Here is a 13,711-nt window from a genome sequence, read left to right as displayed (position 1 = left end):
AAGTTATTCACCAAGATTCAATATAAGTAAAGCTCTGTGAAAAATGTCATGGGTATTTTGATAGGGATTTCATTAAATCTTTAGATTGCTTTGGGTAGTATGGCCCATTTAAGACACTTTTTAAAAATTTTTATTTATTTATTTATTTATTTTTGGCTGTGTTGGGTCTTCATTTCTGTGCGAGGGCTTTCTCTAGTTGCGGCAAGTGGGGGCCACTCTTCAGCGCAGTGCGCGGGCCTCTCACTTTCATGGCCTCTCATTGTGGAGCACAGGCTCCAGATGCACAGGCTCAGTAGTTGTGGCTCACGGGACTAGTTGCTCCGCGGCATGTGGGATCTTCCCAGACCAGGGCTCGAACCCGTGTCCCCAGGCAGATTCTCAACCACTGCGCCATCAGGGAAGCCCCAGTATGGCCATTTAAAAAATATTAATTCTTTCAATCCAAGAGCACAGGATATCTTTCTATTCTAGCTCCTGCTTAAGGAATATTCATTTTATATCTACCAAGTCATGTGTATACATTTCTTTCTTGCCCAAGGAACTTATTAGTTAAGGCAAAATTGACTGTTTCTAGGCTTAAATGATTTCATTGTTGAAGGAAATAGACTGATTGTTTAAATAAATCAATAAAACCTCTTTTGCACAACACAAGAAATACAGAATGTTAAGGGTCTGAGATTTTTCACTTTTCAATTAGTGTTGATATCATCAATTCATTTTTTAAACACTAAATGGTGTATTCTGATTACAGAGTGCATGTTAGAAAATGGGCTACTACCAGCAATTTCTGGATTTAGGTATTTTTCATCTAAGAGGGTGAGCGGTCTTATAGTTCTAATTCTACATTCCTAAGAAAGGACTCATAGATCAGGTGAGGGAGCTGGTGTCCAAAGATGATCTCCCAATGAGCTATATTTCCTGATATTCACACTGTATTAGTTTCTTTTTAAAAAAATAAATTTATTTATTTTATTTAGTTTACTTTTGGCTGTGTTGGGTCTTTGTTGCTGTGTGCGGGTTTTCTCTAGTTGCGGCAAGTGGGGGCTACTCTTCGTTGTGGTGTGTGGGCTTCTCATCGTGGTGGCTTCTCTTGTTGTGGAGCACAGGCTCTAGGTGCACGGGCTTCAGTAGTTGTGGCATGCGGACTTCAGTAGTTGTGGCTTGCGGGCTGTAGAGTGCAGGCTTAGTAGTTGTGGCACACAGGCTTAGTTGCTCTGCGGCATGTGGGATCTTCCCGGACCAGGGATCGAACCCTGCATTGGCAGGCAGATTCTTAACCACTGCACCACCAGGGAAGTCCCATGCTGTATTATATTAGTTTCTTATTATTATACTTAATAACAAATTGCCACAGATTTTGTGGCTTAAACAACATAAATTTATTATCTTACAGTTCTGTAGGCGATAAGTCCAACATAGGTCTCACTAGGCTAAAATCAGTATGTCAGCAGGGCTGAGCTCCTTTCTGGAGGCTCTAAGGGAGGATCCATTTTCTTGCCTTTTCCAGGTTCTAGAGGTCACCTGCATGCAAGGCTCATGTCTCCCTTTCTCCATCTTCAGGTGAGCAATGACAGGCCAAGTCCTTCTCATACTGCCGTCTCTCTGGTTCTTTGGAGCTGAGAGAGTTTCTCCAGTTTGAAGCACTCATATCTTAGATTAGGCACACCTGGATAATACAGGATAATCTCCTTACGTCAAGGTCCATATCCTTTTTTAAAAAAAATATTTATTTATTTATTTGGCTGCGCCGGGTCTTAGTTGTAGCATGAGGGACCTTTTTCTTTTTTCTTTTCTTTTTTTTTTTTTAGTTGTGGCATGCATGAGGGATCTAGTTCCCTGACCAGGGATCGAATATGTGCCCCCTGTATTGGGAGCATGGAGTCTTAACCACTGGACCACCAGGGAAGTCCCTCAATGTCCATATCCTTAATCACATCTGCAAAGTCTCTTTTGCCATGTAAGGTAACATATTTCCAGGTCCCAGGGATTAGAATACATCACTGGAGGGCCTTTTTGCTGCATATCCTAATGCCCTTATATAAGCCCCTTCTCTGAATCTGAGGTGACTTTGTGACTCTATCTTAAATGGGAATGATGGTATGTGGCTTTTGAAGCCTTGATAATTCTACCTGGGCCTCTTGCAATTCTAGTTTTTGGATACTCCCTGTTGGAACTCAGCCCCTATGCTGTGAGAAGTTCAAACCGCATGGAGATGCCAGGTACAGAGGCTCTGGTTGACAGCCTGAGCTGAGCTCCCCTTGATAGCCAGTAACGATTACCAGGTATATAAGTGAGACTTCTTAGACGTCTAGTTCAGTCAAACCTTCATATGACTGCAGGCCTGGCTGATATGTGACTGCAATTGCATGAGAGATGCCAAGTGACACTTCCAGCTGAGTCCAGCAACCACCTGAACATTGAGAGGAAATAAATTATTGTTTAAGGCCACTAGGTTTTGTTTTCAAAACTGCACAACCAGAAAGTCAAGCTGGGATGAGATTTCTATCCTTTGACAAATCAACTTTGGTCAGGGGTTAAGATTGTATCTGTCAGGTATCTTAACTTCAAAGAGTAGAAATTAAATCTGGTTAACTTAAGCAGAGGAAACATTTCTCTGCTGCCTGCTTGGAAACTTCTGCGATTTGATTTGGTTTCTCACTTCAGAATGTTACGACACTTGTTTTCTGGTGCTTTTCAGTCTCTATTGCCAACTTAATGGTCCAATTTACAAATGAGATTGGGCGTCTTCTAGAATTGTAATGAGGATTGGAGAACCAGGCTTGGAGATGTCAACCTAAATAAAGTGGGAAACTGGGGCAAGCTCAAAATTGTCAAAAAGATGAGTTTATTCAGGAATAGCAGAGAGGAATTACAAATCAGGACAGGCAAACCGTAGCAAGGTACAGGCAGCTTTTCCTTGGCCTCAAAATTGCCACACCAAGGTGCCCACACCAAGTCCCTTGCCCTCATCACTCCGCTGAGTTACCATCTACTTTCGGTTTGGAAAGTCTGTTCTCAGATTCTGAGCTCCCCCGCTTTGGCTGAGCTTTCTGACTTTATTTGGGATCTGTTTGAAGTCTTTATCCTCTGATGAATACTCATTTGTTTTCTTACTGGAAGTACGCTAGAATTTCGGTTTAATTCCTTTGGAATTCTTGAGAGCAACAATTAAAAACAATATAAGTGGATGTGAGTGGAGCAAATAAATGCTATTAGAACACTTCCACCTCCTTATGACAGACTTTGGTCTCTGAGACAAAAGACTCCCGTGAGAGGATAAGGCTGGATTGACATTAAGTCACCCCCCAACTGCAAGACAATTTTCATGCAACAAGGGGCACCTGGTCATGGGTCAGATAAACAGGACAAAGGCCATCCCCTGGAAGAAAAATCTAAAGAATCTTGTGAAAGGCACACTCTAGAACAAAACATAACTCTCAACTCTGAAAGCATACCTATCAAGCTATTTAGGAATTTTTCTTTTGCTCTCAAAAAAACCAATGATGTATGGGATTCCAGTCATTTAAATGCTCTAAGGGTGGCCCTCCTTCAGGGACTTTAGCCAGTTTTACGTTACAGAATTATGGTCTCTCCTCACGTGTATATATATATATATATATATATATTTTTTTTTCTGTATGCGGGCCTCTCACTGTTGTGGCCTCTCCCGTTGCGGAGCACAGGCTCCAGATGCGCAGGCTCAGCGGCCATGACTCACGGGCCCAGCCGCTCCACGGCATGTGGGATCTTCCCGGACCAGGGCACGAACCCGTGTCCCCTGCATCGGCAGGCAGACTCTCAACCACTGCGCCACCAGGGAAGCCCCTCACGTGCATTTTTGACTAAATGGACCAACCTTAGTAAAGATAATTTAGAAATTCAATGGCCATTTTGGGGAATTTTTGATCTCCCCAAACTTGTTTCTCTCCAGAGTAAATTAGAAGACTGTGGCAATAGAACTAAACAAACTTAATGAGATAGCTATTTTAATTGGTACATAGAGGCTTCTAAATGTGTTCAGGGTTCAAAAATTGCCTCTTTACAAAATACTATTTCTAAGTTAGCTGAAGCAAATAAACAACTGAAAGGAGATAAAAAATCATTTGAGGTCTCTTCCTGCGCAGCACGAGCCGAGGTTTCCCTCACCCTATTGCTCCACCTCCTCCGTGTACACCTTTGCCCTCTTCTAACCCCCTTCCTTTATCTGAACTTTCCTTCCTCTCTAATGCTGAAACTTACCAACTCTCCCTTCAAAAATTAGGTTTTTTGAGGATCCTGCTAAACCATTAATTTCTTACATTCCATGGACCAAAGCTGAATCTTGAGCTATAATAAAAGATTTTCCTAAGGTAACTGAAGATCCTCATAGATTTGCAGAAGAATTCAATGTTGTGATTCAGACTTACCAACCTGGCTTCTCCAGTCTTTATCAATTCATGCACTTGCTTTCTGGAAAAGGTTAAGCCCAGCATTGGATGAAAACTGCTAATTGAGAAAGCCCCAAACAATCCTTAGAATTCCAAGTAAGTCAACCACTGGCTCTTTTATATGACCAAGCTCATGCCATACCCAAAAGGTGACACCTTGCCATCCCAAGAGCTTTCCCTAAACCAGTAGACTGGAACAAAATTCAGACATGTACCCAAAAGCCTGCCAAATCTGTTTATGATTATTACAGCAGACTCCAAATTGTCTTTAGAGAAAATTCTGGACTTGCTATAGATGTTGAATCTACCAGGGTAGCCTTTAAATCAATGTTTATAAATGGTTTAAACAGATCTATCCCTGTTAGTCAAGAGAAATCGCATAGAATGGGAAACAATGCCCACCTCTGATCTTGTCAATCTAACTAATCAGTTAGCCTGCACCTTAGAAGATGATTCCAAAAGAAGGGCAACTAAAATTTTAAATCTTCAACTTCAACAAATGGAATCTCCCAAACTTTCCCTCCTGGGCTCTGTCATTATTGTAAAAAAAAAAAAAAACTGGCCATTGGAAAAAGGACTGCTACAGATCAAAAAGGTCTAGCTGGTTGCAGCTTTCCAAGAGCCGAGGGTCAGACTCATCCCAATGATGGGACTCCGAGGAAACACAGGGACTGTTTCCCATCCTACCATTACATAGGCCGTGGGAAACTACTCTCTAGATTGGGGATGAATCCCTTACAATAATCATCTACACAGGTAGCTGCTCTCTCTGTGCTCCAACCCTACTACAATTAAACAGTCTCTTCTCAGAGTAGAACATTTATTCAAATAGTGGTGGCCTCAAATAAATGAAAACATGTCCCTATTTCTAAACCTATACCCTTTTGCTTGGGATCTTTGTAAGATAAACATTCATTTCTCCTCAGTGAATCATCTCCTGTCCACTTACTAAGATGAGATTTCCTAGAAAAATATCATGCTGCTATTTCTTTCTCTTGAAAGGAGATATAACTCTTGAGTTCAAAGCCCTTGAATCTCAGAATCTCATCCCCAAGAAAATCCAAACCATTTTTCTTTCATATTACTTTACAAACCAGGGAATCCCAAACTTCAGACTTATCCCCATTATTAGATTTAGTGTCCCCTATTTTGTGGGCAAACTCCTCCACAGACATGGGCAGAATTTATAGTCTCCCCGTTAAAAGCCAAATTCATTCCTTAAATCCTCTCCCCAGAATTGATACCCTATAAACAAAGAAGCTTTACAGGGCACAAGACCTATCATAGAAGACTCATAAAGCACAGAGACTGACTATCCCTTGCATCAGTCCTTGTAAAACCCCTATTTTACCTGTAAGAAAACCTAATGGTCAAGGATGGAGATTTGTCTAAGATCTCCGAGCAATAAATAATATTGTTATTCTTCACCATCCTGTTGTTCCTAATCCCCATGTGGTGTTTTTAGCGTCCATCCCTACTGAAAGCAAATTTTTTACTTTGATTTATGCAGTGCATTCTTTAGTATTCCAATTGATAAGGCTAGCCAATATCCTTTCGCCTTTACTGGGGAAGAACAACAATATACCTAGACAGTAATGCTCCAGAGTTTTACTGAAAACCCCTCTTACTTTTCACAAATTTTAAGAGCTGACCTGGATTATATAAAATTTTCTGGAGGCTCCACCTTACTACAATATGTAGATGATTTATTTTTCTGCTCATTCTCTCAAGCCTCCTCACAAGAAGACAGTATTCACTTTTTAAAACTCTTAACCACTAAGGGACACAAGGTCTCAAGTGAAAAATTCCAATTTGTTCAAACTCAAGTTGGGCATTTAGGAAATTGAATCTCAGGAGAAGGATTATACCTAGATCCTGATAAGCTTCATAGCATCTTGAGCTTCCCAAAACCTAAAACCAGAAGTCAGCTACAGGGTTTTCTTGGGCTAGCTGGTTATTGTCACAATTGGTTCTAAACCTCTCCTTAATTACCCAGCCCCTGAATGTCTTATTAAAAACCACTAAACCTGATCCCATTATCTGGGAAGACCAAGATGACTTAGCCTTTAAAACCTTGAAGGAAAGCTTAATAAATCCACCTGCTCTTGGCTATCCAAGCTATCCTGTTCTTTCTGTATATGAAAAAGAGGGAGATGCCCTTGGAGTACTTACTGTAAAACATGGGGGCTACCACTGACCTCTAGGTCACAAATCTTAGATCCTGTAGCCTGAGCTTACCCTCCATACCACAGAGTTATCCCTGCTACTACCCTTCTGTTAAAGGCCACTGAAGAAATAGTCAAGGGATCCTCCCTCTTTGACCGTCTTTCTACCTCATGCTGTCGAAGCTCTCTTGGACTCACACCACACCCAACACCTTTCAGCAAGCCATCTTACTTCTTATGAAATTCTCTTGCTAAATGTCCCCCATATCACCCTTGTTCATTGTAACAATCTTGACCCTGCTACCCTTCCTCCTTCTTCCATGGACAAAACCCCTCGTGACTGTTTAACTTTGATGGATCACATAGTAACCCCTAGTTACAAGAAACCCCCTTTAACATATGTTAATTTTCCATGGAATACTGATAGCCCTTACTTGAAAGATGAAAATGGTAAATATCATGCTGGATATGCAACATCAACTCCTTTTGAAATCACTAAGGCAAAGACCCTTAGCTTTGACCACTTTAGCCCAAAAAGCCAAATTATATGCTCTTACTTGAGCATGTATTCTAGCTAGGTAAAACTGCAAACATCTATACTGATAGTTGATATGCCTTTGGAGTAGCCCATGATTTTGGAATATTATGGAAACAAGACTTTCTTACTTCCAGTGGAGACAAAATTAAAAATGGCCCTTATGTCCCAAACTTATTAAACGCCGTACTCCTGCCAGCAGCTCTGGCTATTATTTAACGTTCTTGGGTATTCTAAGTCTGACTCTCTGGAAACCAAAGGAAACCACCTCGCTGATGTCTGTGCAGAAAATGCTGCTTTATAGGATCCATGGACCAAACCTTCGTTATGGTCCAGAAAACTATTTCCTCTGGCAACAACATAAGAGAATTAACCGGGGAAATCCAACAAATAGCCCCTGAAAAGGAAAAAGCAAAATTGGAGATCTAAAATTTGGAGATCGGACCCAATAATGAACTGGTGCTGTCAGAAAATCTAAAATTTTTATTATTAATTACCGTACATGAGTTAAATCATTGGTCAACTGATAAAGTGATAATGTTCATGAATCAATGTTGGTGGGGAAACCAACACTGCAAGGCTGCAAAAAGTGCTTATCTTGCTTGTTCTATCTGTCCTGAATTTAACCCAGGGGAACCTATTTGTACTGCCCCTGGATATTTTAATTTACCATTTAATAGACCTTTTGAGGTTTGGCAAATGGATTTCATACAGTTGCCCCCATCTCATGAATACAAGTATGTTTTATTAATGGTTTGCATGTTTTCACACTGAACTGAAGGCTTCCCATGTAAACAGGTGAGTGCATCTTCTGTAGGTAAAATCCTATTTAAAAAATTATTCCCACTTGGGGAACACCCCCTTGAACTTCATAGTGATTGAGGAACCCACTTTGTTGATCAAAACTTGGCAATTCTGTGCCGTCTGGCAAGTTCTGCAGCACTTGCATTGTGCTTATCCTCCTCAGTCCTTAGGAGTGATCGAATGTTATAAATGGAATTATTAAGACTCAGCTAAATTAGTTGAAACCCTCCAATTACCCTGGCCAAAAGCATTACCACTGTTTCTTCTAAATCTTAGATCTATTTCCTCAGGATACATAAACTTTTGCCTTTTGAAATAATTACAGGAGGGCCGATACACTTAGTCCCTGCTTCTTTTCACCCACAGCTAATAAAGGGGGATATACTTCAATTTTGCAAAGACCTGATCAAGTCCATAGAAAATAATTATGCTTTGGTAGAACAAGCTTTCCACAGTGTGCTCCCAGGAGATGAAGACATCAAACATTACACCTCACAGCCAGACATTTCATCTATTGGAAAACACATCTCCAAAAAGACTCTCTTCAACCGCACTGGAAAGGCCCCTACCAGGTGCTATTAACTAAACCCTGTGCAGCCAGTCTTCAAGGAATAAACTCCTGGCTTCATGTATCATATCTAAAGCAAGTCCTAAAAACTGATAGGTCCTGTGTACCAACTGGTGACTTGAAACTGAAAATTTCTAGGGACTGATGTAGACAGCATCTATAGTAGACAGCTTACCCAAGATATCCAGGGCCTGTGTAAATTTCATTATTTTTAAAATCTTTTTTTTCTTTTTACTCTAATTAAATCATGTCAATCAGGCCTTCAATTGTCCTTTCCCTAGTTTTCCTACCATCTTTTACCTTACCTTTAACATATTGCAATTCCTCTGCTATTCCCAAATAAACTTATCTTTTTGATAATTTTGAGCTTGCCTCAGTTTACCTCTTTATTTAGGTCATCAGAGGCTAAGCAGTCAAGGACAATGCCCCTGAATTATGTCTGAGAAAGAGGCCCAGTGAGAATATTGCTCCATCATCATGAGGGCCAAGCTTTAAGCACTGAATCTCTATTAGTAGCACCAAAGTTGCTGACTGTGGATATCAAAACCAGTACCACTACTTCTCCTACCCCAGAAAGTCCATCTTTCTTCAACTGCCACTCCATGAGGGAGAGTTGCCCATGGATCTTATTCCCTTGTGTCACCATCTCTCAATTTAAAGTCCAGAGTGGGCACATCTGATTTGTAGCATGCAGCTAACCTCTAGCTTTAAGAAGCTCCCTGCCACTGCCACCCCTCACTAAACGTTTTGTTGAAATCATCTGGAATTTCAGTTTGGGTCTTTAAAAAATATTGTGCCTTGTATATTGGGGGAATCTTCTTTAAAAATTTATTTTATTGAAGTATAGTTGATTTATAATGTTGTGTTAATTTCTGCTATACAGCAAAGTGATTCAGTTATACACATGTATACACATTCTTTTCATATTCTTTTCCATTATGGTTTATCACAGGATATTGAGCATAGTTCCTTTGCTATACAGAAGGACCTTGTTGTTTATCCATTCTATATATAATAGTTTGCATCTGCTAATCCCAAACTCCCAATCCATTCCTCCTCCACCCCCCTCCCCACCAGCAACAAGTCTGTTCTCTATGTCTGCAAGTCTGTTTCTGTTTCTTAGATAAGTTCATTTGTGTCATATTTTAGATTGGGGTATCCTTTCTTCATTATATTAAAATTATAGCCATATTATTCAATAATTACTTAGAATTAAGTATTTTTTCCCCACTCGTCTCATTGTTCTCTGCTATTTACTATATACCGTTTTGCCCTTTAAAGACTTTTTGATAATTTTAAATCATTTTTTTTTCTGAGAGACACCCTTAAGTAATATTTTTCAGAAAGAATGAGTGAATTTTTCGAGTCCTTACACATTCAAAAGTGTTTCTCCTTTGTCCTCCCATTTAAATGACAATTTGGTTCTATATTTAATTCTAAGGTCTTTGATAAATTCTTTAGAGATTATACTATTTCTGCCTAGTAGTAAGTTTTATGTAGCTGCTCATTTCCTGTCAGTAATATGTTTATTTTGTCTTTTCATTTGTTAGGTTTTTCTCTTTATTTTTGAAATTCAGAAATCACACTAGAACATATTCTAGATATATTTTCTTTCACTATGTCTTCTGATTATCAAGGTGCTTTTTTGCTCTGAACACTAAAGTTTTTCTTCAGCTCAGAAAAATACTATTTTTTCCTGTGATTTCCTTTACAAGCATTTCTCTTCCTTTACTCAGTCCTCCCCAGAACCCCTAAGATGTGGTGCTCAAAGTGTGGTCCCTCCAAGCATCACTTAGGAATTTCTTAGAAATGGGAATTCTTGATCCAAGAATTCCCCAAGACCAACTGAACCAGAATTTTTAAGGATGGGGCTCAGAAATTTGTATTTTAAGAAGCTCTCCAGGTGATTCTGATACATGCTAAACTTTGCCTCTAGCAATCCACTGAACATTGAGAGATAATAATAGATCATTGCTGTGAGGTTAAATAGCCAGACTGAGCTGTTAGCAAACAATCTCCATTAGCTCTGTCTATTCTTGTATAGGTGTGATTGCAGAATTCATTTTCTGTTCTAACTCTGATGTTCCAAGCTTAGAGCTCTTTATCCTCATGACATCCCGTATTAGATTCCCTTCTTCTGTGGCTTTGAAAGCATTTTAGGCATGTCCCTATCACATTCTTGCCACACTGAATTTTAATTTGATTTGCCTGTCTTTCCCACTACATGATAAAGTCCTTAAGGTGGGGATTTCTTAATGTCTAGTAATGCTTAATACACACTCAGTCAACGTTGGTTCAATGACTGACTCATCGACAATGTCCAAGATCAGAGAATTTAAATCAGACAGGGTGGACCAATAAAGCAGGGGTCTAAATGACGACAGCTGGTGAAGGATCCAATCGATAAGCTGCCCTCAGAAAAGTGATGCTTGGCAGAAGGTGTAAGAGGCCCAGAGGAGACATATATCAGTCAGGACCCTAACAGGAAAGAGACAGAACACTCAAATTAGGATATTTCCACAAAGATTTATTTATAAAAGGACTGTCTGTAAAGGTGTATGTTCTGGAGTGTAGGGCACCACAGGAGATGGTGCAATAACCTGGGATTCGTGGCAATTGGGCTGTTACCACTGTCGGCCCAAATAGATAAGGGTGGGAACTGTTCCCAGAATTCAGAAAGGGTTATGTCGTGGAGGCCTTCCTGAGAGAAGTGACCCTTGGTCAAGGGGCACAGCAAGGCAGGGATTCAGGGGAATAAATGCCCTGTCCTTACTCTCCTCCCTCCCAGCAATCTCTTTTTGTGGCTCTCCACTGGCTCATCACAACTGGAAGTCTGAGAGAAGGAAGGCTGTTGATAACAGTTCATCCAGGTCAGTGTCCCAGGGTAGAAGGCAGGATGCAGAAGGATGGAGAGTGGATTTGGAGGAGAAATAAAAGATGGCCAGCACAAGACATCAGGTATGGGACTGAGTCTAAAAAGTGAGGATGAAGATGGCTGTTTGCCAGATTAGAGGGATATGGAGAAGGGAGTTATTAACTCACTATATTATTGCTGCATCACAAACAACCACAAAATCTAAGTGGCTTACAGCAACAAGCATTTACTTAGCTTATGCATCTGTGCGTTTTCTAGGTTGGGCCCAGCTGGGGCGGTCTGACTGGAGCAGCTTGTTCCATGTGTCTCTACTTCCTGGGACCATCAAGTTCCCCCATGGAAGCTTTTCCCACAGAGATGGCAGAAATGCAAGGGACCAAGGCCAATTGTGCAAGTGCTTTACAAGCTTTTAGTCATGTCATGCCTCAAAATGTTCTATTGGTCTAAACAAGTCACATGGCCAATCTGGGCTAGAAAAAGCATGTGATTATCCTCTTATTAACCTTTTGAATATTGGTTAAGGGAAATGTTCACAAATGATAGAAAATTCTCTGATGGATTTTGTGGAATTTTCTCTAGCACTGCCTCTCCTCAAAGCTATACAGTTATCTACCTAAAAAAATTAAATATATTAGCAGTAGATTCTGCTGCTAATTCCTGCACATTCAGTATCTCCACAGAACCTAAATTAAAATATAATTCAACACTCAGGAGAAGAGCAATTTTTTTTCTGCATTCTTCTTGGAAATGTCCACAACACATGGACACATATAATATTCTCTAGCTGGCAAATAAATCCACTAGCACTGCTGTTAAAAAATAAAAAGGACCTTTTAGGAAGGTACATGAAATTTTGGGATGCATATATGCCTGGATTTCAAATATAACTTGGCAAATACACTGGATTTTTAAAATGTGAAAATGAGTAACTTTTGAGTTCCTGGTTGAGGATTAAACCCAGAGGTGCAAATATTTGTTTTGTTGCTTTTAAAGGCCAGAATGTAATGATATGGTAAATTGGCATGGTAAGATGAATTATTCCAGGTGTTTATTTACTTATTTTTATCATTCATTTAATTGACTTTTATTGAGTTCCTGCTAACATCAGAACACTAATACTAGGTCAATCAATGGTGCTTAAAGAGATTAATGAGACGATTTCTACCATTAAAAAATTTATGATTTTGCTGGGAAGATAAAATGTTAATAAATGTAAATAAAAATATAGGCAAGAATAGCATAGAGACTAGAGTGTATATTTTTATAGCTCACTGTAAGCTTTCTGGGAACAGGATCTGTGGCTTGATACCCAACGCATAGTATTAGGTATTTAATAACAGTTGAGTGTGAACAAGAAATGATTCATTCTAATGGAAAGACATATGGTAAGTTTTATGGAAGAGATGGTATTTGGGCTGAATTGAAAAAGGTGGGTAAAATTTCAACAAGTGAAAAAGATGGGGAAGATAATAAGGGCTTTCTAGTTGAGGGAACAACTTAAAGTATGGACATGTAAAATTTCCTAACACGTTTGGGTAATCGTGACTAGCTGGATATGGCACAACATAGGTGAGTGATAGGGCTAAGGAGGAGTTTTAGAAAGGTTGTGTGGGAACCTGAAATTGAGGCTGAGGAGTTTTCACTTTGGTCTGTGAACACTTGGGGGCCACTGAAGGCATTTAAAGAGGGAATATAAGCATGTAACCCAGGTGGCTATTTTAAAGTTGGAGTGGAAAGCAAGAGCCTAAGCTGGGACCAGTTAGGAAGCTTTAGCAACACACTAAGCAAAAGATTAATTTTAAGAGCCAGATTAGGGCAGTGGCGGAGGCAGGGGATAGGAGGAGATGGGGTGGGGAGCAAGTATCACTGAAGCATAGTTGAAGGGCTTTGATAACCAAATTGGTGTGGGTTGAGGAGAATTCCTTTGACGCCAATAGTTCACACTTGGGTGACTCTGAGGATGCTGGTGCCATTACTGAGAAAGGGGACTCAAAGGAAAAGCATGTTTGGTCTGTCTTCAATTTTGCAAATTGAGCTTGAAGTTCAGAGGGCACAACTAAGTGTGCATAGCCCACGGGCAGTTGGAACTTTGAATCTGGCCCTCTGGAATGTGATATTATGGGTTGCAGCCTGAAAATCTCATCTGGTCTAAATTTGGAGTGACCAGATTATTTTTGAGTGGCAAAATTGCGAACATTACAAAGACTTTCTAAACAAGTAGTAAAATTTTTATGGGACATTATAACCCTCAATACTTTTCTTTGATTCTTTTTGCCACGCCATCCGAATCCTTTCCTTCTCCTCTTGCTGCTTCCTGAAGGCCATTAACCAGGGAAG

The sequence above is a fragment of the Mesoplodon densirostris genome, chromosome 5 (genome assembly GCF_025265405.1).
Source record: "Mesoplodon densirostris isolate mMesDen1 chromosome 5, mMesDen1 primary haplotype, whole genome shotgun sequence".
Taxonomy (NCBI): domain Eukaryota; kingdom Metazoa; phylum Chordata; class Mammalia; order Artiodactyla; family Ziphiidae; genus Mesoplodon; species Mesoplodon densirostris.
Note: the sequence above shows the minus strand (reverse complement) of the source record.